The sequence below is a fragment of the Callionymus lyra genome, chromosome 10 (assembly GCF_982586985.1).
Source record: "Callionymus lyra chromosome 10, fCalLyr1.hap1.1, whole genome shotgun sequence".
Lineage (NCBI taxonomy): Eukaryota > Metazoa > Chordata > Actinopteri > Syngnathiformes > Callionymidae > Callionymus > Callionymus lyra.
In genome coordinates this window covers 23,567,556-23,595,231 of record NC_141827.1, presented here as the reverse complement: position 1 = coordinate 23,595,231, position 27,676 = coordinate 23,567,556, and positions in this window count along the sequence as shown.

Here is a 27,676-nt window from a genome sequence, read left to right as displayed (position 1 = left end):
ATCATATTTTCTGTCTGATCATTTATTAATAATACTTTTAATCGTTATTTATATAGCAGCTTTAAGACAGACAGTAGCCAAAAAGGCTTTACAAAAGAGCAGAGTTAAAAACACATTTAATTTTTTTTTTTTAATTACACACAAATATACATTAAGAAACAGCACAAACATTAATACATTTAAAACAAGATTAAATTAAGTCAATTGGGTCAAAACTAAAGCGTGACACTGAATACACTGCCATCTGCTGGACACTTTTAGAAAACAACAGGATAAACTACTCCTAGAGAAGTTGTATCAGTTTTTGTATTGATCAATAATACAATATTCAATAATAATAGATGTTTAAGAACATATTTGTATCCACCATGTTCTGGTAGTGAGTGACATATGGGCGACAGTCTGTGAAAAAACAAGCGTTAGCTTAGCTACAAGCTAACGTCAACCGTGGATGATTTAAATAAACGGAACTTTAAAAATAACATGTCAAATAGATGCATTTATTAAACCAGATCGACGGTAGTGACATGTTTATTTCCACGTGTTGCGACAAATGAATTTAACAGGTAAAAATGTAGTGAACGTTGACAAGAGTAACGGCTAGCATGTTTAAGTGTTAGCCGAGTGACAAGTACAAACTTATCACAACTCTTCGAACAGAAGATCAAACATAAAAAAAATCGTCTCAGAAATGGAATTAAAGAACAACATGTTCACTCACCGAACGTTAAGGTACGAACACACTGAATAACGCCTGAACTTGGAACAAACACTCGCTCGTGATTGGCTGGTTCGCGCAGCATGCGTCATTAGTGACGTCATGAAACGTCAATATTAAAACGATATAAATTTCAAGTTCAACGTCGATTCACCTCATTTCGCTTCGAACGTTCGGTAAGTATCACCTTTTCCATTTCCGTCCATCTCAGTTCAGTTTTACACACATTTCTGCTAACGTCCCTCACTTGATCCAACGTCACTCAACACACACGTCAATAAAACTACATTTAACGTCATTTTAAATCAATCTAATGAATCGTTTACATTAAGAATCTACTTTATTACTTTGACATGTTTTTTTTTTAATCCTCTGATGGCAGTGACCTTAATATGAAGACAATATTTTAATATTACACCTGTAATTAACAAGATATACAATAATATAACTTTATTTATCTGCACTCGCGGACATTACATTACAGTTATGTCAAACATCAGTTATATCACAATAATAAAGTAGGATCTTAGAGCTAGAATTGTTTTTTATCAACAGTTCATGGATGTTTATCCGTGAAATACTTGAACATATTTAATCTGAAACCTATTTGTATTTATTTATTAATATGGATACTTTGGAGGTTTTTTTTAACCTAATAACAGGGAAATTGTCCAAAGTACTGAAACTATAGGTCTGTGTTTTAAAAGTGATTTAATTAATGACTTTAAAATTACAATGTACATATCAATATACATTTTTAATATACTGAGAATATAAGTTTTCTGATTCTGTCGACTTCTCAGGTTCCACAGTGAGTATATTTGACACCTGTGGTCTCGCAGCTTCTATCTCCAGACTTCTGAAGAAGGTAAAGACACGTTTTTACTCAGAGTATGGATTAAAGAATTATAAATGACTTTCTCAATCCGTCGTACAGATGATTTCAACGATGGAACTCGCCACCATCGATCCGAGCAGCTTCTGGTCCGAGTGGACTGATCCAAGCACGGAGTCGGACACAGTCCGCTCCACGTTCCTGTCCATGATCGGGGATCTTCCGCCTGCTCCCGATCTGGACTCTGCTGCTCAAGACGATCTGCTCTTGCTCAAACTCATTCAAGAGGTTGATGTCGAGCAGTTGGAGAAGGACTTGACCTCAGAGTTCAAAATGACGACCAACCCCTTCCAATGTGAAGCCACGACGGTTCCATCGTTTGGACGAGTGCTGTCAGAGAACAGGGTACAGGACTATCATCAAGTCCCAGCTGGGTTGACTTGGGTCAACAGTGGCGCCCCCCCAGGGTTCTGGGTTCAGCTGCCACCAGCTGTGGAAGTCATGAGCCCGCTCGTCTTTTTGTAAGTGTCACACATTTTCATATCCAACTCCACGTCTTAAATATCGTCTTGAAATTAACTTTTCATTCTAGCAACAATGAGAACATCCACACGACCTCCAGCCGCGCTCCTTCTCCGCCTCAGGCCTGCTCTTCCAAGTTAGTCCTCACGTTTGATTCATCTAAATGCACACTCAACTCATAACATAGATCTAATGGCAATGATCTGATGTTCCACCAGATGCTGTGGTGCCAGAAACACCAAGGTGTACATCAAGAAACCACCAAACGCATTCATGGTGTTCATGAGGGAGAGCAGGGAGATGGTGAAGAATATAGTGAAGCCAAAGAACAGTGCGGAGGGCAACACCATCCTGGGACAGATGGTCGGTGTCTAGAATCCAGCCAGACTAACATGTTAGGCAAGTTTGAAAACTCTTTATTTGACAACCTGATTTACTGTTTCTACAGTGGCAGATGTTGTCGTCGCAGGAGAAGGAGGTTTATTACCAAATGGCAAAGGAGGAGAGAAGGATCCACGCTGAGAAATACCCCGAGTGGTCCCAGGCCAGCAACTATGTAAATAGCTTTATCTTATTTTCCTTTTAGCAAATTATTTAATGTTTTAATTTTTCTGTGCAGGGAAAGAAACACAAGAGGGAGAGGAAGAGAAAGAATATCTTCATCTGAAGCCATCATTGTTTTTAAAGTGTATATATGTTTAGTGTAAATAAAATATTTTAAGTCAAAGCGATGAAATGACTTTTTCTGAAGGCAGCAGATGATATTTTCTACATCAGGGTCAACAACATTTATTGTGTTAAGAGCCAATGAAGCTCAAATTAAACCTCACTCAGAGTCACAAAATCATTTGACATTTAAACTGAAGCTTAAACAGTTGATAGTACCATACAATGTTCCCTGTATTTTTTTTCGCGTCTGAGCAAACACACCATCTCCCTGAGCGGTCCCTTGTACCACTGTGAGCAACATCAGACGTACTGTCATCAGGCCAGTATCGCATCCATTCAATATTAACTTGGGATAATATAATTGATTTAAATAATAACCATGTCGTCTTTGACAATTAATATTATGCTTCCTAGCTAAAATATTATGATTTAATTATCAATTTCTCTAAATTCTACATTCAAATGATATATTTTGTGGAATAGTCCACATCTTCAAGAAGAGATCAATGTCAGTCCATGATTGTTACCCGTGGAAAGTATTTATTTATCATAATCTTACATTTTCCATCTAAATGATCTAAAACAGGGGTGCTCACACTTTTTCAGTTTGCAAGCTACTTTTATATTGATCAAGTTCAAAAGATCTACCTTCATCAAATTTGATCAACGTAAGTAAGAACATACTTTACTCAGATGACTAGCACTGAATGAAGTGAATGGACTGATAATCAGTCATGATGGAAGGATGTGTGGGTTGAATCATCTTCATAAAAATACTGGCTTACATAAATAACTAGATTCAAATAGTTCAGTCCGTGAGGAGCATATTTCCTCATAAGATACTTTTCCTCTGAGAGTAACTTCCAAAAATGTCCATGAGACCTGGTCTGAAGCTCAGTGTCAGCCTGTGTTAAATCTCATCCTCCACTGCAGACAAGTTCAGACTCATATGTACTAAGAATTGCATTGATTTCCTACTAAAAATGGTCGTTCATTCAAACCCAAATGGTGCACAAAAAATATTCAGATGTAAGAATCTGTGCGTGACACGAATTCGAGCCTTTTTCCTTTGTTCATCAAAATCAACAAAGAATTCAGACGGGTTCATCCCTTTCCTTGCCTCCATTTCAATATGTCGATCATATTTAAATGAAGCACAAGAATTAAATTTCTCCTTCTGTGATCACGAAAATAACAAAAACAAATGAAAACATGAATTTAAACTAACAGTTTACATTTGCTAATTTTAAAAATGTCTGACATGAATCACACTATTGTAAATGAGTTCAGATGTGCTCCGGTGTAAATGTTTATATTTTACATACACGGTTATTAACAAGAATAATGCATTTACAGATGCGACCAGTGGATTATTTAAATTTTAATAAAACGTGCATTATTTTGTCCGATATATTATTAAAAAACAAAGCTTATAATTCTATATCGTTTTTCTGAACTGCATAAAATGACTTTCGGGAAGTCTGCACGTTTTGCTCTTTTTATTCTCGATTCATATTAACTTTGCGGTGCGTACACTGGAAGAGGCGGGAGCTAAGATTGGCTGCTGTGCATGTAAATCAAATTGCCAACCAATCGGCGCAATAATTATTTGATTGACATGCACAGCAGCCAATCTGAGCTCTCTTCACTATTTTCTTATATCATATTTTATTAAATCACGCGATGGCAGGGTAGCGAAAGTAAACTGTATCGTATCATTGGCTGGACACCTGTCACTCACTGAGGTGCGCTGCAGAGGTGTTCTGGTGCGCTGAGTATTTTCGAGCGGTGCGTGATTGCGCAGGCGCGCACCTTAGAGGGAACATTGATACCATAACATCTATTTTACAAAAAAAACATTTTAATTACTTATATTTGTCGGTCTGGAGGCAAGTCTGCTTCACAGGACTGTTGGATGAGAGCGACGTGTTCTCCAGTCCCTCCTTCACCAGGCTAGTAAAGTCAAGGAGGTGCTCGACGCTTGCCTGGAGAAAAAACAAAAATTGATATGTTGCTTTAATAAATTGCTGTGTTATTTTACTAATTTGTTAATTTCCCGAACAACCCAAAAGTATATCGAAACATGATCAAACCACTCAAACATATTGCTTCTTTTTAAGCGTTTTGTATTATTGACTTCCTCCTTTACCTCTTTTGTCGTAAATGAAATGTCTTATGAAGTTAATACAAAACTAAATTACCTAAAAATGAGATTTTAATTTTATGTCTCTTTCATGTCTCTTTAAATATTAAATAATAGTTCATCTTTAAACATTTGAATTTTTTTACTGCTCCATTTCGATTTATTGCGTGTTCAAATATTACTACTTCAGGTAGAAACTATGTTTGTTAGAGCCAAACAACATTGAAAATGGGTAATAGTAACATATTTAATACCCATTAAAAACTTATTTCAGCTCCTGATCTAAGGTATTTAGATAGTCTTTCTTCAAATCATATTTTCTGTCTGATCATTTATTAATAATACTTTTAATCATTATTTATATAGCAGCTTTAAGACAGACAGTAGCCAAAAAGGCTTTACAAAAGAGCAGTTAAAAACACATTACATTTTTTTTTTTTAATTACACACAAATATACATTAAGAAACAGCACAAACATTAATACATTTAAAACAAGATTAAATTAAGTCAATTGGGTCAAAACTAAAGCGTGACACTGAATACACTGCCATCTGCTGGACACTTTTAGAAAACAACAGGATAAACTACTCCTAGAGAAGTTGTATCAGTTTTTGTATTGATCAATAATACAATATTCAATAATAATAGATGTTTAAGAACATATTTGTATCCACCATGTTCTGGTAGTGAGTGACATATGGGCGACAGTCTGTGAAAAAACAAGCGTTAGCTTAGCTACAAGCTAACGTCAACCGTGGATGATTTAAATAAACGGAACTTTAAAAATAACATGTCAAATAGATGCATTTATTAAACCAGATCGACGGTAGTGACATGTTTATTTCCACGTGTTGCGACAAATGAATTTAACAGGTAAAAATGTAGTGAACGTTGACAAGAGTAACGGCTAGCATGTTTAAGTGTTAGCCGAGTGACAAGTACAAACTTATCACAACTCTTCGAACAGAAGATCAAACATAAAAAAAATCGTCTCAGAAATGGAATTAAAGAACAACATGTTCACTCACCGAACGTTAAGGTACGAACACACTGAATAACGCCTGAACTTGGAACAAACACTCGCTCGTGATTGGCTGGTTCGCGCAGCATGCGTCATTAGTGACGTCATGAAACGTCAATATTAAAACGATATAAATTTCAAGTTCAACGTCGATTCACCTCATTTCGCTTCGAACGTTCGGTAAGTATCACCTTTTCCATTTCCGTCCATCTCAGTTCAGTTTTACACACATTTCTGCTAACGTCCCTCACTTGATCCAACGTCACTCAACACACACAAACTACATTTAACGTCATTTTAAATCAATCTAATGAATCGTTTACATTAAGAATCTACTTTATTACTTTGACATGTTTTTTTTTTAATCCTCTGATGGCAGTGACCTTAATATGAAGACAATATTTTAATATTACACCTGTAATTAACAAGATATACAATAATATAACGTTATTTATCTGCACTCGCGGACATTACATTACAGTTATGTCAAACATCAGTTATATCACAATAATAAAGTAGGATCTTAGAGCTAGAATTGTTTTTTATCAACAGTTCATGGATGTTTATCCGTGAAATACTTGAACATATTTAATCTGAAACCTATTTGTATTTATTTATTAATATGGATACTTTGGAGTTTTTTTTTAACCTAATAACAGGGAAATTGTCCAAAGTACTCAAACTATAGGTCTGTGTTTTAAAAGTGATTTAATTAATGACTTTAAAATTACAATGTACATATCAATATACATTTTTAATATACTGAGAATATAAGTTTTCTGATTCTGTCGACTTCTCAGGTTCCACAGTGAGTATATTTGACACCTGTGGTCTCGCAGCTTCTATCTCCAGACTTCTGAAGAAGGTAAAGACACGTTTTTACTCAGAGTATGGATTAAAGAATTATAAATGACTTTCTCAATCCGTCGTACAGATGATTTCAACGATGGACCTCGTCACCATCGATCCGAGCAGCTTCTTGTCCGAGTGGACTGATCCAAGCACGGAGTCGGACACAGTCCGCTCCACGTTCCTGTCTATGATTCTGTCGGGGATCTTCCGCCTGCTCCCGATCTGGACTCTGCTGCTCAAGACGATCTGCTCTTGCTCAAACTCATTCAAGAGGTTGATGTCGAGCAGTTGGAGAAGGACTTGACCTCAGAGTTCAAAATGACGACCAACCCCTTCCAATGTGAAGCCACGACGGTTCCATCGTTTGGACGAGTGCTGTCAGAGAACAGGGTACAGGACTATCATCAAGTACCAGCTGGGTTGACTTGGGTCAACAGTGGCGCCCCCCCAGGGTTCTGGGTTCAGCTGCCACCAGCTGTGGAAGTCATGAGCCCGCTCGTCTTTTTGTAAGTGTCACACATTTTCATATCCAACTCCACGTCTTAAATATCGTCTTGAAATTAACTTTTCATTCTAGCAACAATGAGAACATCCACACGACCTCCAGCCGCGCTCCTTCTCCGCCTCAGGCCTGCTCTTCCAAGTTAGTCCTCACGTTTGATTCATCTAAATGCACACTCAACTCATAACATTGATCTAATGGCAATGATCTGATGTTCCACCAGATGCTGTGGTGCCAGAAACACCAAGGTGTACATCAAGAAACCACCAAACGCATTCATGGTGTTCATGAGGGAGAGCAGGGAGATGGTGAAGAATATAGTGAAGCCAAAGAACAGTGCGGAGGGCAACACCATCCTGGGACAGATGGTCGGTGTCTAGAATCCAGCCAGACTAACATGTTAGGCAAGTTTGAAAACTCTTTATTTGACAACCTGATTTACTGTTTCTACAGTGGCAGATGTTGTCGTCGCAGGAGAAGGAGGTTTATTACCAAATGGCAAAGGAGGAGAGAAGGATCCACGCTGAGAAATACCCCGAGTGGTCCCAGGCCAGCAACTATGTAAATAGCTTTATCTTATTTTCCTTTTACTTTTAGCAAATGATTTAATGTTTTATTTTTTCTGTGCAGGGAAAGAAACACAAGAGGGAGAGGAAGAGAAAGAATATCTTCATCTGAAGCCATCATTGTTTTTAAAGTGTATATATGTTTAGTGTAAATAAAATATTTTAAGTCAAAGCGATGAAATGACTTTTTCTGAAGGCAGCAGATGATATTTTCTACATCAGGGTCAACAACATTTATTGTGTTAACAGCCTATGAAGCTCAAATTAAAAACTCACTCAGAGTCTCAAAATCAGTTGACATTTAAACTGAAGCTTAAACAGTTAATAGTACCATAACATCTATTTTACAAAAAAAGCATTTTAATTACTTAGATTTACACTGTATTAACCTAATATTGATGATAATTTAAGTGCACATATAATCAAAGTTTAGTTTCTTCAATTTTGTGTACGTTTGACATAAAACCCATCAAAGTCAAGACTTACTTTAACTGAGTTTGTAAATGTAGTTGAATTAATGTAGACTTTCAAAGTATAAATAATTCAAACCACTTTTTAGGATTAACATATACGTAATTAAGAAAATAAATCTGAATTGATTGTAATTTTACAACTTGAGACAACACAAAAATGCTTGGACAATGTTGCCTTTAAAAAAAAGAAATCTTAATTAGCAAAACAATGTTACAAACTGTATATTTAAACTGTATCTTGACTTAATTTTGGTCAATTATGTGAGGAAAATACACGTTGTTTACCCAGGAACTAAAAAGCGATTCCAAGTTAAAAAACAAGAAAGGCAGTTCAGCATAGAAATGATAGTGTTGGGGAATTGGACTCTCAACTTACCCAGAATAAAACTCAGTGAGCCATCGCAGCAGGAACCTTTAATCCTCATCACCCAGCATGAAGTTGACCATCTTCTGGAGGAGGTTGTTCATGTTCTGATGGAACAGCTCAACATAGAACTGGCAGATGTAGCAGCTCTTGAACACCTTCACCACCGTCAGCAGGTCCTTCTTCAGCTGCAGGCTCATGCTGTGAGTGTCGGTCTGGAGGCAAGTCTGCTTCACAGGACTGTTGGATGAGAGCGACGTGTTCTCCAGTCCCTCCTTCACCAGGCTAGTAAAGTCAAGGAGGTGCTCGACGCTTGCCTGGAGAAAAAACAAAAATTGATATGTTGCTTTTATAAATTGCTGTGTTATTTTACTAATTTGTTAATTTCCCGAACAACCCAAAAGTATATCGAAACATGATCAAACCACTCAAACATATTGCTTCTTTTTAAGCGTTTTGTATTATTGACTTCCTCCTTTACCTCTTTTGTCGTAAATGAAATGTCTTATGAAGTTAATACAAAACTAAATTACCTAAAAATGAGATTTTAATTTTATGTCTCTTTAAATATTAAATAATAGTTCATCTTTAAACATTTGAATTTTTTTACTGCTCCATTTCGATTTATTGCGTGTTCAAATATTACTACTTCAGGTAGAAACTATGTTTGTTAGAGCCAAACAACATTGAAAATGGGTAATAGTAACATATTTAATACCCATTAAAACTTATTTCAGCTCCTGATCTAAGGTATTTAGATAGTCTTTCTTCAAATCATATTTTCTGTCTGATCATTTATTAATAATACTTTTAATCGTTATTTATATAGCAGCTTTAAGACAGACAGTAGCCAAAAAGGCTTTACAAAAGAGCAGAGTTAAAAACACATTTAATTTTTTTTTTTAATTACACACAAATATACATTAAGAAACAGCACAAACATTAATACATTTAAAACAAGATTAAATTAAGTCAATTGGGTCAAAACTAAAGCGTGACACTGAATACACTGCCATCTGCTGGACACTTTTAGAAAACAACAGGATAAACTACTCCTAGAGAAGTTGTATCAGTTTTTGTATTGATCAATAATACAATATTCAATAATAATAGATGTTTAAGAACATATTTGTATCCACCATGTTCTGGTAGTGAGTGACATATGGGCGACAGTCTGTGAAAAAACAAGCGTTAGCTTAGCTACAAGCTAACGTCAACCGTGGATGATTTAAATAAACGGAACTTTAAAAATAACATGTCAAATAGATGCATTTATTAAACCAGATCGACGGTAGTGACATGTTTATTTCCACGTGTTGCGACAAATGAATTTAACAGGTAAAAATGTAGTGAACGTTGACAAGAGTAACGGCTAGCATGTTTAAGTGTTAGCCGAGTGACAAGTACAAACTTATCACAACTCTTCGAACAGAAGATCAAACATAAAAAAAATCGTCTCAGAAATGGAATTAAAGAACAACATGTTCACTCACCGAACGTTAAGGTACGAACACACTGAATAACGCCTGAACTTGGAACAAACACTCGCTCGTGATTGGCTGGTTCGCGCAGCATGCGTCATTAGTGACGTCATGAAACGTCAATATTAAAACGATATAAATTTCAAGTTCAACGTCGATTCACCTCATTTCGCTTCGAACGTTCGGTAAGTATCACCTTTTCCATTTCCGTCCATCTCAGTTCAGTTTTACACACATTTCTGCTAACGTCCCTCACTTGATCCAACGTCACTCAACACACACAAACTACATTTAACGTCATTTTAAATCAATCTAATGAATCGTTTACATTAAGAATCTACTTTATTACTTTGACATGTTTTTTTTTTAATCCTCTGATGGCAGTGACCTTAATATGAAGACAATATTTTAATATTACACCTGTAATTAACAAGATATACAATAATATAACTTTATTTATCTGCACTCGCGGACATTACATTACAGTTATGTCAAACATCAGTTATATCACAATAATAAAGTAGGATCTTAGAGCTAGAATTGTTTTTTATCAACAGTTCATGGATGTTTATCCGTGAAATACTTGAACATATTTAATCTGAAACCTATTTGTATTTATTTATTAATATGGATACTTTGGAGGTTTTTTTTAACCTAATAACAGGGAAATTGTCCAAAGTACTGAAACTATAGGTCTGTGTTTTAAAAGTGATTTAATTAATGACTTTAAAATTACAATGTACATATCAATATACATTTTTAATATACTGAGAATAAGTTTTCTGATTCTGTCGACTTCTCAGGTTCCACAGTGAGTATATTTGACACCTGTGGTCTCGCAGCTTCTATCTCCAGACTTCTGAAGAAGGTAAAGACACGTTTTTACTCAGAGTATGGATTAAAGAATTATAAATGACTTTCTCAATCCGCCGTACAGATGATTTCAACGATGGACCTGGTCACCATCGATCCGAGCAGCTTCTGGTCCGAGTGGACTGATCCAAGCACGGAGTCGGACACAGTCCGCTCCACGTTCCTGTCCATTATCGGGGATCTTCCGCCTGCTCCCGATCTGGACTCTGCTGCTCAAGACGATCTGCTCTTGCTCAAACTCATTCAAGAGGTTGATGTCGAGCAGTTGGAGAAGGACTTGACCTCAGAGTTCAAAATGACGACCAACCCCTTCCAATGTGAAGCCACGACGGTTCCATCGTTTGGACGAGTGCTGTCAGAGAACAGGGTACAGGACTATCATCAAGTCCCAGCTGGGTTGACTTGGGTCAACAGTGGCGCCCCCCCAGGGTTCTGGGTTCAGCTGCCACCAGCTGTGGAAGTCATGAGCCCGCTCGTCTTTTTGTAAGTGTCACACATTTTCATATCCAACTCCACGTCTTAAATATCGTCTTGAAATTAACTTTTCATTCTAGCAACAATGAGAACATCCACACGACCTCCAGCCGCGCTCCTTCTCCGCCTCAGGCCTGCTCTTCCAAGTTAGTCCTCACGTTTGATTCATCTAAATGCACACTCAACTCATAACATAGATCTAATGGCAATGATCTGATGTTCCACCAGATGCTGTGGTGCCAGAAACACCAAGGTGTACATCAAGAAACCACCAAACGCATTCATGGTGTTCATGAGGGAGAGCAGGGAGATGGTGAAGAATATAGTGAAGCCAAAGAACAGTGCGGAGGGCAACACCATCCTGGGACAGATGGTCGGTGTCTAGAATCCAGCCAGACTAACATGTTAGGCAAGTTTGAAAACTCTTTATTTGACAACCTGATTTACTGTTTCTACAGTGGCAGATGTTGTCGTCGCAGGAGAAGGAGGTTTATTACCAAATGGCAAAGGAGGAGAGAAGGATCCACGCTGAGAAATACCCCGAGTGGTCCCAGGCCAGCAACTATGTAAATAGCTTTATCTTATTTTCCTTTTACTTTTAGCAAATTATTTAATGTTTTATTTTTTCTGTGCAGGGAAAGAAACACAAGAGGGAGAGGAAGAGAAAGAATATCTTCATCTGAAGCCATCATTGTTTTTAAAGTGTATATATGTTTAGTGTAAATAAAATATTTTAAGTCAAAGCGATGAAATGACTTTTTCTGAAGGCAGCAGATGATATTTTCTACATCAGGGTCAACAACATTTATTGTGTTAACAGCCTATGAAGCTCAAATTAAAAACTCACTCAGAGTCTCAAAATCAGTTGACATTTAAACTGAAGCTTAAACAGTTAATAGTACCATAACATCTATTTTACAAAAAAAGCATTTTAATTACTTAGATTTACACTGTATTAACCTAATATTGATGATAATTTAAGTGCACATATAATCAAAGTTTAGTTTCTTCAATTTTGTGTACGTTTGACATAAAACCCATCAAAGTCAAGACTTACTTTAACTGAGTTTGTAAATGTAGTTGAATTAATGTAGACTTTCAAAGTATAAATAATTCAAACCACTTTTTAGGATTAACATATACGTAATTAAGAAAATAAATCTGAATTGATTGTAATTTTACAACTTGAGACAACACAAAAATGCTTGGACAATGTTGCCTTTAAAAAAAAGAAATCTTAATTAGCAAAACAATGTTACAAACTGTATATTTAAACTGTATCTTGACTTAATTTTGGTCAATTATGTGAGGAAAATACACGTTGTTTACCCAGGAACTAAAAAGCGATTCCAAGTTAAAAAACAAGAAAGGCAGTTCAGCATAGAAATGATAGTGTTGGGGAATTGGACTCTCAACTTACCCAGAATAAAACTCAGTGAGCCATCGCAGCAGGAACCTTTAATCCTCATCACCCAGCATGAAGTTGACCATCTTCTGGAGGAGGTTGTTCATGTTCTGATGGAACAGCTCAACATAGAACTGGCAGATGTAGCAGCTCTTGAACACCTTCACCACCGTCAGCAGGTCCTTCTTCAGCTGCAGGCTCATGCTGTGAGTGTCGGTCTGGAGGCAAGTCTGCTTCACAGGACTGTTGGATGAGAGCGACGTGTTCTCCAGTCCCTCCTTCACCAGGCTAGTAAAGTCAAGGAGGTGCTCGACGCTTGCCTGGAGAAAAAACAAAAATTGATATGTTGCTTTTATAAATTGCTGTGTTATTTTACTAATTTGTTAATTTCCCGAACAACCCAAAAGTATATCGAAACATGATCAAACCACTCAAACATATTGCTTCTTTTTAAGCGTTTTGTATTATTGACTTCCTCCTTTACCTCTTTTGTCGTAAATGAAATGTCTTATGAAGTTAATACAAAACTAAATTACCTAAAAATGAGATTTTAATTTTATGTCTCTTTAAATATTAAATAATAGTTCATCTTTAAACATTTGAATTTTTTTACTGCTCCATTTCGATTTATTGCGTGTTCAAATATTACTACTTCAGGTAGAAACTATGTTTGTTAGAGCCAAACAACATTGAAAATGGGTAATAGTAACATATTTAATACCCATTAAAACTTATTTCAGCTCCTGATCTAAGGTATTTAGATAGTCTTTCTTCAAATCATATTTTCTGTCTGATCATTTATTAATAATACTTTTAATCGTTATTTATATAGCAGCTTTAAGACAGACAGTAGCCAAAAAGGCTTTACAAAAGAGCAGAGTTAAAAACACATTTAATTTTTTTTTTTAATTACACAAAAATATACATTAAGAAACAGCACAAACATTAATACATTTAAAACAAGATTAAATTAAGTCAATTGGGTCAAAACTAAAGCGTGACACTGAATACACTGCCATCTGCTGGACACTTTTAGAAAACAACAGGATAAACTACTCCTAGAGAAGTTGTATCAGTTTTTGTATTGATCAATAATACAATATTCAATAATAATAGATGTTTAAGAACATATTTGTATCCACCATGTTCTGGTAGTGAGTGACATATGGGCGACAGTCTGTGAAAAAACAAGCGTTAGCTTAGCTACAAGCTAACGTCAACCGTGGATGATTTAAATAAACGGAACTTTAAAAATAACATGTCAAATAGATGCATTTATTAAACCAGATCGACGGTAGTGACATGTTTATTTCCACGTGTTGCGACAAATGAATTTAACAGGTAAAAATGTAGTGAACGTTGACAAGAGTAACGGCTAGCATGTTTAAGTGTTAGCCGAGTGACAAGTACAAACTTATCACAACTCTTCGAACAGAAGATCAAACATAAAAAAAATCGTCTCAGAAATGGAATTAAAGAACAACATGTTCACTCACCGAACGTTAAGGTACGAACACACTGAATAACGCCTGAACTTGGAACAAACACTCGCTCGTGATTGGCTGGTTCGCGCAGCATGCGTCATTAGTGACGTCATGAAACGTCAATATTAAAACGATATAAATTTCAAGTTCAACGTCGATTCACCTCATTTCGCTTCGAACGTTCGGTAAGTATCACCTTTTCCATTTCCGTCCATCTCAGTTCAGTTTTACACACATTTCTGCTAACGTCCCTCACTTGATCCAACGTCACTCAACACACGCGTCAATAAAACTACATTTAACGTCATTTTAAATCAATCTAATGAATCGTTTACATTAAGAATCTACTTTATTACTTTGACATGTTTTTTTTTTAATCCTCTGATGGCAGTGACCTTAATATGAAGACAATATTTTAATATTACACCTGTAATTAACAAGATATACAATAATATAACTTTATTTATCTGCACTCGCGGACATTACATTACAGTTATGTCAAACATCAGTTATATCACAATAATAAAGTAGGATCTTAGAGCTAGAATTGTTTTTTATCAACAGTTCATGGATGTTTATCCGTGAAATACTTGAACATATTTAATCTGAAACCTATTTGTATTTATTTATTAATATGGATACTTTGGAGGTTTTTTTTAACCTAATAACAGGGAAATTGTCCAAAGTACTGAAACTATAGGTCTGTGTTTTAAAAGTGATTTAATTAATGACTTTAAAATTACAATGTACATATCAATATACATTTTTAATATACTGAGAATATAAGTTTTCTGATTCTGTCGACTTCTCAGGTTCCACAGTGAGTATATTTGACACCTGTGGTCTCGCAGCTTCTATCTCCAGACTTCTGAAGAAGGTAAAGACACGTTTTTACTCAGAGTATGGATTAAAGAATTATAAATGACTTTCTCAATCCGCCGTACAGATGATTTCAACGATGGACCTGGTCACCATCGATCCGAGCAGCTTCTGGTCCGAGTGGACTGATCCAAGCACGGAGTCGGACACAGTCCGCTCCACGTTCCTGTCCATTATCGGGGATCTTCCGCCTGCTCCCGATCTGGACTCTGCTGCTCAAGACGATCTGCTCTTGCTCAAACTCATTCAAGAGGTTGATGTCGAGCAGTTGGAGAAGGACTTGACCTCAGAGTTCAAAATGACGACCAACCCCTTCCAATGTGAAGCCACGACGGTTCCATCGTTTGGACGAGTGCTGTCAGAGAACAGGGTACAGGACTATCATCAAGTCCCAGCTGGGTTGACTTGGGTCAACAGTGGCGCCCCCCCAGGGTTCTGGGTTCAGCTGCCACCAGCTGTGGAAGTCATGAGCCCGCTCGTCTTTTTGTAAGTGTCACACATTTTCATATCCAACTCCACGTCTTAAATATCGTCTTGAAATTAACTTTTCATTCTAGCAACAATGAGAACATCCACACGACCTCCAGCCGCGCTCCTTCTCCGCCTCAGGCCTGCTCTTCCAAGTTAGTCCTCACGTTTGATTCATCTAAATGCACACTCAACTCATAACATAGATCTAATGGCAATGATCTGATGTTCCACCAGATGCTGTGGTGCCAGAAACACCAAGGTGTACATCAAGAAACCACCAAACGCATTCATGGTGTTCATGAGGGAGAGCAGGGAGATGGTGAAGAATATAGTGAAGCCAAAGAACAGTGCGGAGGGCAACACCATCCTGGGACAGATGGTCGGTGTCTAGAATCCAGCCAGACTAACATGTTAGGCAAGTTTGAAAACTCTTTATTTGACAACCTGATTTACTGTTTCTACAGTGGCAGATGTTGTCGTCGCAGGAGAAGGAGGTTTATTACCAAATGGCAAAGGAGGAGAGAAGGATCCACGCTGAGAAATACCCCGAGTGGTCCCAGGCCAGCAACTATGTAAATAGCTTTATCTTATTTTCCTTTTACTTTTAGCAAATTATTTAATGTTTTATTTTTTCTGTGCAGGGAAAGAAACACAAGAGGGAGAGGAAGAGAAAGAATATCTTCATCTGAAGCCATCATTGTTTTTAAAGTGTATATATGTTTAGTGTAAATAAAATATTTTAAGTCAAAGCGATGAAATGACTTTTTCTGAAGGCAGCAGATGATATTTTCTACATCAGGGTCAACAACATTTATTGTGTTAACAGCCTATGAAGCTCAAATTAAAAACTCACTCAGAGTCTCAAAATCAGTTGACATTTAAACTGAAGCTTAAACAGTTAATAGTACCATAACATCTATTTTACAAAAAAAGCATTTTAATTACTTAGATTTACACTGTATTAACCTAATATTGATGATAATTTAAGTGCACATATAATCAAAGTTTAGTTTCTTCAATTTTGTGTACGTTTGACATAAAACCCATCAAAGTCAAGACTTACTTTAACTGAGTTTGTAAATGTAGTTGAATTAATGTAGACTTTCAAAGTATAAATAATTCAAACCACTTTTTAGGATTAACATATACGTAATTAAGAAAATAAATCTGAATTGATTGTAATTTTACAACTTGAGACAACACAAAAATGCTTGGACAATGTTGCCTTTAAAAAAAAGAAATCTTAATTAGCAAAACAATGTTACAAACTGTATATTTAAACTGTATCTTGACTTAATTTTGGTCAATTATGTGAGGAAAATACACGTTGTTTACCCAGGAACTAAAAAGCGATTCCAAGTTAAAAAACAAGAAAGGCAGTTCAGCATAGAAATGATAGTGTTGGGGAATTGGACTCTCAACTTACCCAGAATAAAACTCAGTGAGCCATCGCAGCAGGAACCTTTAATCCTCATCACCCAGCATGAAGTTGACCATCTTCTGGAGGAGGTTGTTCATGTTCTGATGGAACAGCTCAACATAGAACTGGCAGATGTAGCAGCTCTTGAACACCTTCACCACCGTCAGCAGGTCCTTCTTCAGCTGCAGGCTCATGCTGTGAGTGTCGGTCTGGAGGCAAGTCTGCTTCACAGGACTGTTGGATGAGAGCGACGTGTTCTCCAGTCCCTCCTTCACCAGGCTAGTAAAGTCAAGGAGGTGCTCGACGCTTGCCTGGAGAAAAAACAAAAATTGATATGTTGCTTTTATAAATTGCTGTGTTATTTTACTAATTTGTTAATTTCCCAAACAACCCAAAAGTATATCGAAACATGATCAAACCACTCAAACATATTGCTTCTTTTTAAGCGTTTTGTATTATTGACTTCCTCCTTTACCTCTTTTGTCGTAAATGAAATGTCTTATGAAGTTAATACAAAACTAAATTACCTAAAAATGAGATTTTAATTTTATGTCTCTTTAAATATTAAATAATAGTTCATCTTTAAACATTTGAATTTTTTTACTGCTCCATTTCGATTTATTGCGTGTTCAAATATTACTACTTCAGGTAGAAACTATGTTTGTTAGAGCCAAACAACATTGAAAATGGGTAATAGTAACATATTTAATACCCATTAAAACTTATTTCAGCTCCTGATCTAAGGTATATAGATAGTCTTTCTTCAAATCATATTTTCTGTCTGATCATTTATTAATAATACTTTTAATCGTTATTTATATAGCAGCTTTAAGACAGACAGTAGCCAAAAAGGCTTTACAAAAGAGCAGAGTTAAAAACACATTTAATTTTTTTTTTAAATTACACACAAATATACATTAAGAAACAGCACAAACATTAATACATTTAAAACAAGATTAAATTAAGTCAATTGGGTCAAAACTAAAGCGTGACACTGAATACACTGCCATCTGCTGGACACTTTTAGAAAACAACAGGATAAACTACTCCTAGAGAAGTTGTATCAGTTTTTGTATTGATCAATAATACAATATTCAATAATAATAGATGTTTAAGAACATATTTGTATCCACCATGTTCTGGTAGTGAGTGACATATGGGCGACAGTCTGTGAAAAAACAAGCGTTAGCTTAGCTACAAGCTAACGTCAACCGTGGATGATTTAAATAAACGGAACTTTAAAAATAACATGTCAAATAGATGCATTTATTAAACCAGATCGACGGTAGTGACATGTTTATTTCCACGTGTTGCGACAAATGAATTTAACAGGTAAAAATGTAGTGAACGTTGACAAGAGTAACGGCTAGCATGTTTAAGTGTTAGCCGAGTGACAAGTACAAACTTATCACAACTCTTCGAACAGAAGATCAAACATAAAAAAAATCGTCTCAGAAATGGAATTAAAGAACAACATGTTCACTCACCGAACGTTAAGGTACGAACACACTGAATAACGCCTGAACTTGGAACAAACACTCGCTCGTGATTGGCTGGTTCGCGCAGCATGCGTCATTAGTGACGTCATGAAACGTCAATATTAAAACGATATAAATTTCAAGTTCAACGTCGATTCACCTCATTTCGCTTCGAACGTTCGGTAAGTATCACCTTTTCCATTTCCGTCCATCTCAGTTCAGTTTTACACACATTTCTGCTAACGTCCCTCACTTGATCCAACGTCACTCAACACACACAAACTACATTTAACGTCATTTTAAATCAATCTAATGAATCGTTTACATTAAGAATCTACTTTATTACTTTGACATGTTTTTTTTTTAATCCTCTGATGGCAGTGACCTTAATATGAAGACAATATTTTAATATTACACCTGTAATTAACAAGATATACAATAATATAACTTTATTTATCTGCACTCGCGGACATTACATTACAGTTATGTCAAACATCAGTTATATCACAATAATAAAGTAGGATCTTAGAGCTAGAATTGTTTTTTATCAACAGTTCATGGATGTTTATCCGTGAAATACTTGAACATATTTAATCTGAAACCTATTTGTATTTATTTATTAATATGGATACTTTGGAGTTTTTTTTTAACCTAATAACAGGGAAATTGTCCAAAGTACTGAAACTATAGGTCTGTGTTTTAAAAGTGATTTAATTAATGACTTTAAAATTACAATGTACATATCAATATACATTTTTAATATACTGAGAATAAGTTTTCTGATTCTGTCGACTTCTCAGGTTCCACAGTGAGTATATTTGACACCTGTGGTCTCGCAGCTTCTATCTCCAGACTTCTGAAGAAGGTAAAGACACGTTTTTACTCAGAGTATGGATTAAAGAATTATAAATGACTTTCTCAATCCGCCGTACAGATGATTTCAACGATGGACCTGGTCACCATCGATCCGAGCAGCTTCTGGTCCGAGTGGACTGATCCAAGCACGGAGTCGGACACAGTCCGCTCCACGTTCCTGTCCATTATCGGGGATCTTCCGCCTGCTCCCGATCTGGACTCTGCTGCTCAAGACGATCTGCTCTTGCTCAAACTCATTCAAGAGGTTGATGTCGAGCAGTTGGAGAAGGACTTGACCTCAGAGTTCAAAATGACGACCAACCCCTTCCAATGTGAAGCCACGACGGTTCCATCGTTTGGACGAGTGCTGTCAGAGAACAGGGTACAGGACTATCATCAAGTCCCAGCTGGGTTGACTTGGGTCAACAGTGGCGCCCCCCCAGGGTTCTGGGTTCAGCTGCCACCAGCTGTGGAAGTCATGAGCCCGCTCGTCTTTTTGTAAGTGTCACACATTTTCATATCCAACTCCACGTCTTAAATATCGTCTTGAAATTAACTTTTCATTCTAGCAACAATGAGAACATCCACACGACCTCCAGCCGCGCTCCTTCTCCGCCTCAGGCCTGCTCTTCCAAGTTAGTCCTCACGTTTGATTCATCTAAATGCACACTCAACTCATAACATAGATCTAATGGCAATGATCTGATGTTCCACCAGATGCTGTGGTGCCAGAAACACCAAGGTGTACATCAAGAAACCACCAAACGCATTCATGGTGTTCATGAGGGAGAGCAGGGAGATGGTGAAGAATATAGTGAAGCCAAAGAACAGTGCGGAGGGCAACACCATCCTGGGACAGATGGTCGGTGTCTAGAATCCAGCCAGACTAACATGTTAGGCAAGTTTGAAAACTCTTTATTTGACAACCTGATTTACTGTTTCTACAGTGGCAGATGTTGTCGTCGCAGGAGAAGGAGGTTTATTACCAAATGGCAAAGGAGGAGAGAAGGATCCACGCTGAGAAATACCCCGAGTGGTCCCAGGCCAGCAACTATGTAAATAGCTTTATCTTATTTTCCTTTTACTTTTAGCAAATGATTTAATGTTTTATTTTTTCTGTGCAGGGAAAGAAACACAAGAGGGAGAGGAAGAGAAAGAATATCTTCATCTGAAGCCATCATTGTTTTTAAAGTGTATATATGTTTAGTGTAAATAAAATATTTTAAGTCAAAGCGATGAAATGACTTTTTCTGAAGGCAGCAGATGATATTTTCTACATCAGGGTCAACAACATTTATTGTGTTAACAGCCTATGAAGCTCAAATTAAAAACTCACTCAGAGTCTCAAAATCAGTTGACATTTAAACTGAAGCTTAAACAGTTAATAGTACCATAACATCTATTTTACAAAAAAAGCATTTTAATTACTTAGATTTACACTGTATTAACCTAATATTGATGATAATTTAAGTGCACATATAATCAAAGTTTAGTTTCTTCAATTTTGTGTACGTTTGACATAAAACCCATCAAAGTCAAGACTTACTTTAACTGAGTTTGTAAATGTAGTTGAATTAATGTAGACTTTCAAAGTATAAATAATTCAAACCACTTTTTAGGATTAACATATACGTAATTAAGAAAATAAATCTGAATTGATTGTAATTTTACAACTTGAGACAACACAAAAATGCTTGGACAATGTTGCCTTTAAAAAAAAGAAATCCTAATTAGCAAAACAATGTTACAAACTGTATATTTAAACTGTATCTTGACTTAATTTTGGTCAATTATGTGAGGAAAATACACGTTGTTTACCCAGGAACTAAAAAGCGATTCCAAGTTAAAAAACAAGAAAGGCAGTTCAGCATAGAAATGATAGTGTTGGGGAATTGGACTCTCAACTTACCCAGAATAAAACTCAGTGAGCCATCGCAGCAGGAACCTTTAATCCTCATCACCCAGCATGAAGTTGACCATCTTCTGGAGGAGGTTGTTCATGTTCTGATGGAACAGCTCAACATAGAACTGGCAGATGTAGCAGCTCTTGAACACCTTCACCACCGTCAGCAGGTCCTTCTTCAGCTGCAGGCTCATGCTGTGAGTGTCGGTCTGGAGGCAAGTCTGCTTCACAGGACTGTTGGATGAGAGCGACGTGTTCTCCAGTCCCTCCTTCACCAGGCTAGTAAAGTCAAGGAGGTGCTCGACGCTTGCCTGGAGAAAAAACAAAAATTGATATGTTGCTTTTATAAATTGCTGTGTTATTTTACTAATTTGTTAATTTCCCGAACAACCCAAAAGTATATCGAAACATGATCAAACCACTCAAACATATTGCTTCTTTTTAAGCGTTTTGTATTATTGACTTCCTCCTTTACCTCTTTTGTCGTAAATGAAATGTCTTATGAAGTTAATACAAAACTAAATTACCTAAAAATGAGATTTTAATTTTATGTCTCTTTAAATATTAAATAATAGTTCATCTTTAAACATTTGAATTTTTTTACTGCTCCATTTCGATTTATTGCGTGTTCAAATATTACTACTTCAGGTAGAAACTATGTTTGTTAGAGCCAAACAACATTGAAAATGGGTAATAGTAACATATTTAATACCCATTAAAACTTATTTCAGCTCCTGATCTAAGGTATTTAGATAGTCTTTCTTCAAATCATATTTTCTGTCTGATCATTTATTAATAATACTTTTAATCGTTATTTATATAGCAGCTTTAAGACAGACAGTAGCCAAAAAGGCTTTACAAAAGAGCAGAGTTAAAAACACATTTAATTTTTTTTTTAAATTACACACAAATATACATTAAGAAACAGCACAAACATTAATACATTTAAAACAAGATTAAATTAAGTCAATTGGGTCAAAACTAAAGCGTGACACTGAATACACTGCCATCTGCTGGACACTTTTAGAAAACAACAGGATAAACTACTCCTAGAGAAGTTGTATCAGTTTTTGTATTGATCAATAATACAATATTCAATAATAATAGATGTTTAAGAACATATTTGTATCCACCATGTTCTGGTAGTGAGTGACATATGGGCGACAGTCTGTGAAAAAACAAGCGTTAGCTTAGCTACAAGCTAACGTCAACCGTGGATGATTTAAATAAACGGAACTTTAAAAATAACATGTCAAATAGATGCATTTATTAAACCAGATCGACGGTAGTGACATGTTTATTTCCACGTGTTGCGACAAATGAATTTAACAGGTAAAAATGTAGTGAACGTTGACAAGAGTAACGGCTAGCATGTTTAAGTGTTAGCCGAGTGACAAGTACAAACTTATCACAACTCTTCGAACAGAAGATCAAACATAAAAAAAATCGTCTCAGAAATGGAATTAAAGAACAACATGTTCACTCACCGAACGTTAAGGTACGAACACACTGAATAACGCCTGAACTTGGAACAAACACTCGCTCGTGATTGGCTGGTTCGCGCAGCATGCGTCATTAGTGACGTCATGAAACGTCAATATTAAAACGATATAAATTTCAAGTTCAACGTCGATTCACCTCATTTCGCTTCGAACGTTCGGTAAGTATCACCTTTTCCATTTCCGTCCATCTCAGTTCAGTTTTACACACATTTCTGCTAACGTCCCTCACTTGATCCAACGTCACTCAACACACACAAACTACATTTAACGTCATTTTAAATCAATCTAATGAATCGTTTACATTAAGAATCTACTTTATTACTTTGACATGTTTTTTTTTTAATCCTCTGATGGCAGTGACCTTAATATGAAGACAATATTTTAATATTACACCTGTAATTAACAAGATATACAATAATATAACTTTATTTATCTGCACTCGCGGACATTACATTACAGTTATGTCAAACATCAGTTATATCACAATAATAAAGTAGGATCTTAGAGCTAGAATTGTTTTTTATCAACAGTTCATGGATGTTTATCCGTGAAATACTTGAACATATTTAATCTGAAACCTATTTGTATTTATTTATTAATATGGATACTTTGGAGGTTTTTTTTAACCTAATAACAGGGAAATTGTCCAAAGTACTGAAACTATAGGTCTGTGTTTTAAAAGTGATTTAATTAATGACTTTAAAATTACAATGTACATATCAATATACATTTTTAATATACTGAGAATAAGTTTTCTGATTCTGTCGACTTCTCAGGTTCCACAGTGAGTATATTTGACACCTGTGGTCTCGCAGCTTCTATCTCCAGACTTCTGAAGAAGGTAAAGACACGTTTTTACTCAGAGTATGGATTAAAGAATTATAAATGACTTTCTCAATCCGCCGTACAGATGATTTCAACGATGGACCTGGTCACCATCGATCCGAGCAGCTTCTGGTCCGAGTGGACTGATCCAAGCACGGAGTCGGACACAGTCCGCTCCACGTTCCTGTCCATTATCGGGGATCTTCCGCCTGCTCCCGATCTGGACTCTGCTGCTCAAGACGATCTGCTCTTGCTCAAACTCATTCAAGAGGTTGATGTCGAGCAGTTGGAGAAGGACTTGACCTCAGAGTTCAAAATGACGACCAACCCCTTCCAATGTGAAGCCACGACGGTTCCATCGTTTGGACGAGTGCTGTCAGAGAACAGGGTACAGGACTATCATCAAGTCCCAGCTGGGTTGACTTGGGTCAACAGTGGCGCCCCCCCAGGGTTCTGGGTTCAGCTGCCACCAGCTGTGGAAGTCATGAGCCCGCTCGTCTTTTTGTAAGTGTCACACATTTTCATATCCAACTCCACGTCTTAAATATCGTCTTGAAATTAACTTTTCATTCTAGCAACAATGAGAACATCCACACGACCTCCAGCCGCGCTCCTTCTCCGCCTCAGGCCTGCTCTTCCAAGTTAGTCCTCACGTTTGATTCATCTAAATGCACACTCAACTCATAACATAGATCTAATGGCAATGATCTGATGTTCCACCAGATGCTGTGGTGCCAGAAACACCAAGGTGTACATCAAGAAACCACCAAACGCATTCATGGTGTTCATGAGGGAGAGCAGGGAGATGGTGAAGAATATAGTGAAGCCAAAGAACAGTGCGGAGGGCAACACCATCCTGGGACAGATGGTCGGTGTCTAGAATCCAGCCAGACTAACATGTTAGGCAAGTTTGAAAACTCTTTATTTGACAACCTGATTTACTGTTTCTACAGTGGCAGATGTTGTCGTCGCAGGAGAAGGAGGTTTATTACCAAATGGCAAAGGAGGAGAGAAGGATCCACGCTGAGAAATACCCCGAGTGGTCCCAGGCCAGCAACTATGTAAATAGCTTTATCTTATTTTCCTTTTACTTTTAGCAAATGATTTAATGTTTTATTTTTTCTGTGCAGGGAAAGAAACACAAGAGGGAGAGGAAGAGAAAGAATATCTTCATCTGAAGCCATCATTGTTTTTAAAGTGTATATATGTTTAGTGTAAATAAAATATTTTAAGTCAAAGCGATGAAATGACTTTTTCTGAAGGCAGCAGATGATATTTTCTACATCAGGGTCAACAACATTTATTGTGTTAACAGCCTATGAAGCTCAAATTAAAAACTCACTCAGAGTCTCAAAATCAGTTGACATTTAAACTGAAGCTTAAACAGTTAATAGTACCATAACATCTATTTTACAAAAAAAGCATTTTAATTACTTAGATTTACACTGTATTAACCTAATATTGATGATAATTTAAGTGCACATATAATCAAAGTTTAGTTTCTTCAATTTTGTGTACGTTTGACATAAAACCCATCAAAGTCAAGACTTACTTTAACTGAGTTTGTAAATGTAGTTGAATTAATGTAGACTTTCAAAGTATAAATAATTCAAACCACTTTTTAGGATTAACATATACGTAATTAAGAAAATAAATCTGAATTGATTGTAATTTTACAACTTGAGACAACACAAAAATGCTTGGACAATGTTGCCTTTAAAAAAAAGAAATCTTAATTAGCAAAACAATGTTACAAACTGTATATTTAAACTGTATCTTGACTTAATTTTGGTCAATTATGTGAGGAAAATACACGTTGTTTACCCAGGAACTAAAAAGCGATTCCAAGTTAAAAAACAAGAAAGGCAGTTCAGCATAGAAATGATAGTGTTGGGGAATTGGACTCTCAACTTACCCAGAATAAAACTCAGTGAGCCATCGCAGCAGGAACCTTTAATCCTCATCACCCAGCATGAAGTTGACCATCTTCTGGAGGAGGTTGTTCATGTTCTGATGGAACAGCTCAACATAGAACTGGCAGATGTAGCAGCTCTTGAACACCTTCACCACCGTCAGCAGGTCCTTCTTCAGCTGCAGGCTCATGCTGTGAGTGTCGGTCTGGAGGCAAGTCTGCTTCACAGGACTGTTGGATGAGAGCGACGTGTTCTCCAGTCCCTCCTTCACCAGGCTAGTAAAGTCAAGGAGGTGCTCGACGCTTGCCTGGAGAAAAAACAAAAATTGATATGTTGCTTTTATAAATTGCTGTGTTATTTTACTAATTTGTTAATTTCCCGAACAACCCAAAAGTATATCGAAACATGATCAAACCACTCAAACATATTGCTTCTTTTTAAGCGTTTTGTATTATTGACTTCCTCCTTTACCTCTTTTGTCGTAAATGAAATGTCTTATGAAGTTAATACAAAACTAAATTACCTAAAAATGAGATTTTAATTTTATGTCTCTTTAAATATTAAATAATAGTTCATCTTTAAACATTTGAATTTTTTTACTGCTCCATTTCGATTTATTGCGTGTTCAAATATTACTACTTCAGGTAGAAACTATGTTTGTTAGAGCCAAACAACATTGAAAATGGGTAATAGTAACATATTTAATACCCATTAAAACTTATTTCAGCTCCTGATCTAAGGTATTTAGATAGTCTTTCTTCAAATCATATTTTCTGTCTGATCATTTATTAATAATACTTTTAATCGTTATTTATATAGCAGCTTTAAGACAGACAGTAGCCAAAAAGGCTTTACAAAAGAGCAGAGTTAAAAACACATTTAATTTTTTTTTTTAATTACACAAAAATATACATTAAGAAACAGCACAAACATTAATACATTTAAAACAAGATTAAATTAAGTCAATTGGGTCAAAACTAAAGCGTGACACTGAATACACTGCCATCTGCTGGACACTTTTAGAAAACAACAGGATAAACTACTCCTAGAGAAGTTGTATCAGTTTTTGTATTGATCAATAATACAATATTCAATAATAATAGATGTTTAAGAACATATTTGTATCCACCATGTTCTGGTAGTGAGTGACATATGGGCGACAGTCTGTGAAAAAACAAGCGTTAGCTTAGCTACAAGCTAACGTCAACCGTGGATGATTTAAATAAACGGAACTTTAAAAATAACATGTCAAATAGATGCATTTATTAAACCAGATCGACGGTAGTGACATGTTTATTTCCACGTGTTGCGACAAATGAATTTAACAGGTAAAAATGTAGTGAACGTTGACAAGAGTAACGGCTAGCATGTTTAAGTGTTAGCCGAGTGACAAGTACAAACTTATCACAACTCTTCGAACAGAAGATCAAACATAAAAAAAATCGTCTCAGAAATGGAATTAAAGAACAACATGTTCACTCACCGAACGTTAAGGTACGAACACACTGAATAACGCCTGAACTTGGAACAAACACTCGCTCGTGATTGGCTGGTTCGCGCAGCATGCGTCATTAGTGACGTCATGAAACGTCAATATTAAAACGATATAAATTTCAAGTTCAACGTCGATTCACCTCATTTCGCTTCGAACGTTCGGTAAGTATCACCTTTTCCATTTCCGTCCATCTCAGTTCAGTTTTACACACATTTCTGCTAACGTCCCTCACTTGATCCAACGTCACTCAACACACGCGTCAATAAAACTACATTTAACGTCATTTTAAATCAATCTAATGAATCGTTTACATTAAGAATCTACTTTATTACTTTGACATGTTTTTTTTTTTAATCCTCTGATGGCAGTGACCTTAATATGAAGACAATATTTTAATATTACACCTGTAATTAACAAGATATACAATAATATAACTTTATTTATCTGCACTCGCGGACATTACATTACAGTTATGTCAAACATCAGTTATATCACAATAATAAAGTAGGATCTTAGAGCTAGAATTGTTTTTTATCAACAGTTCATGGATGT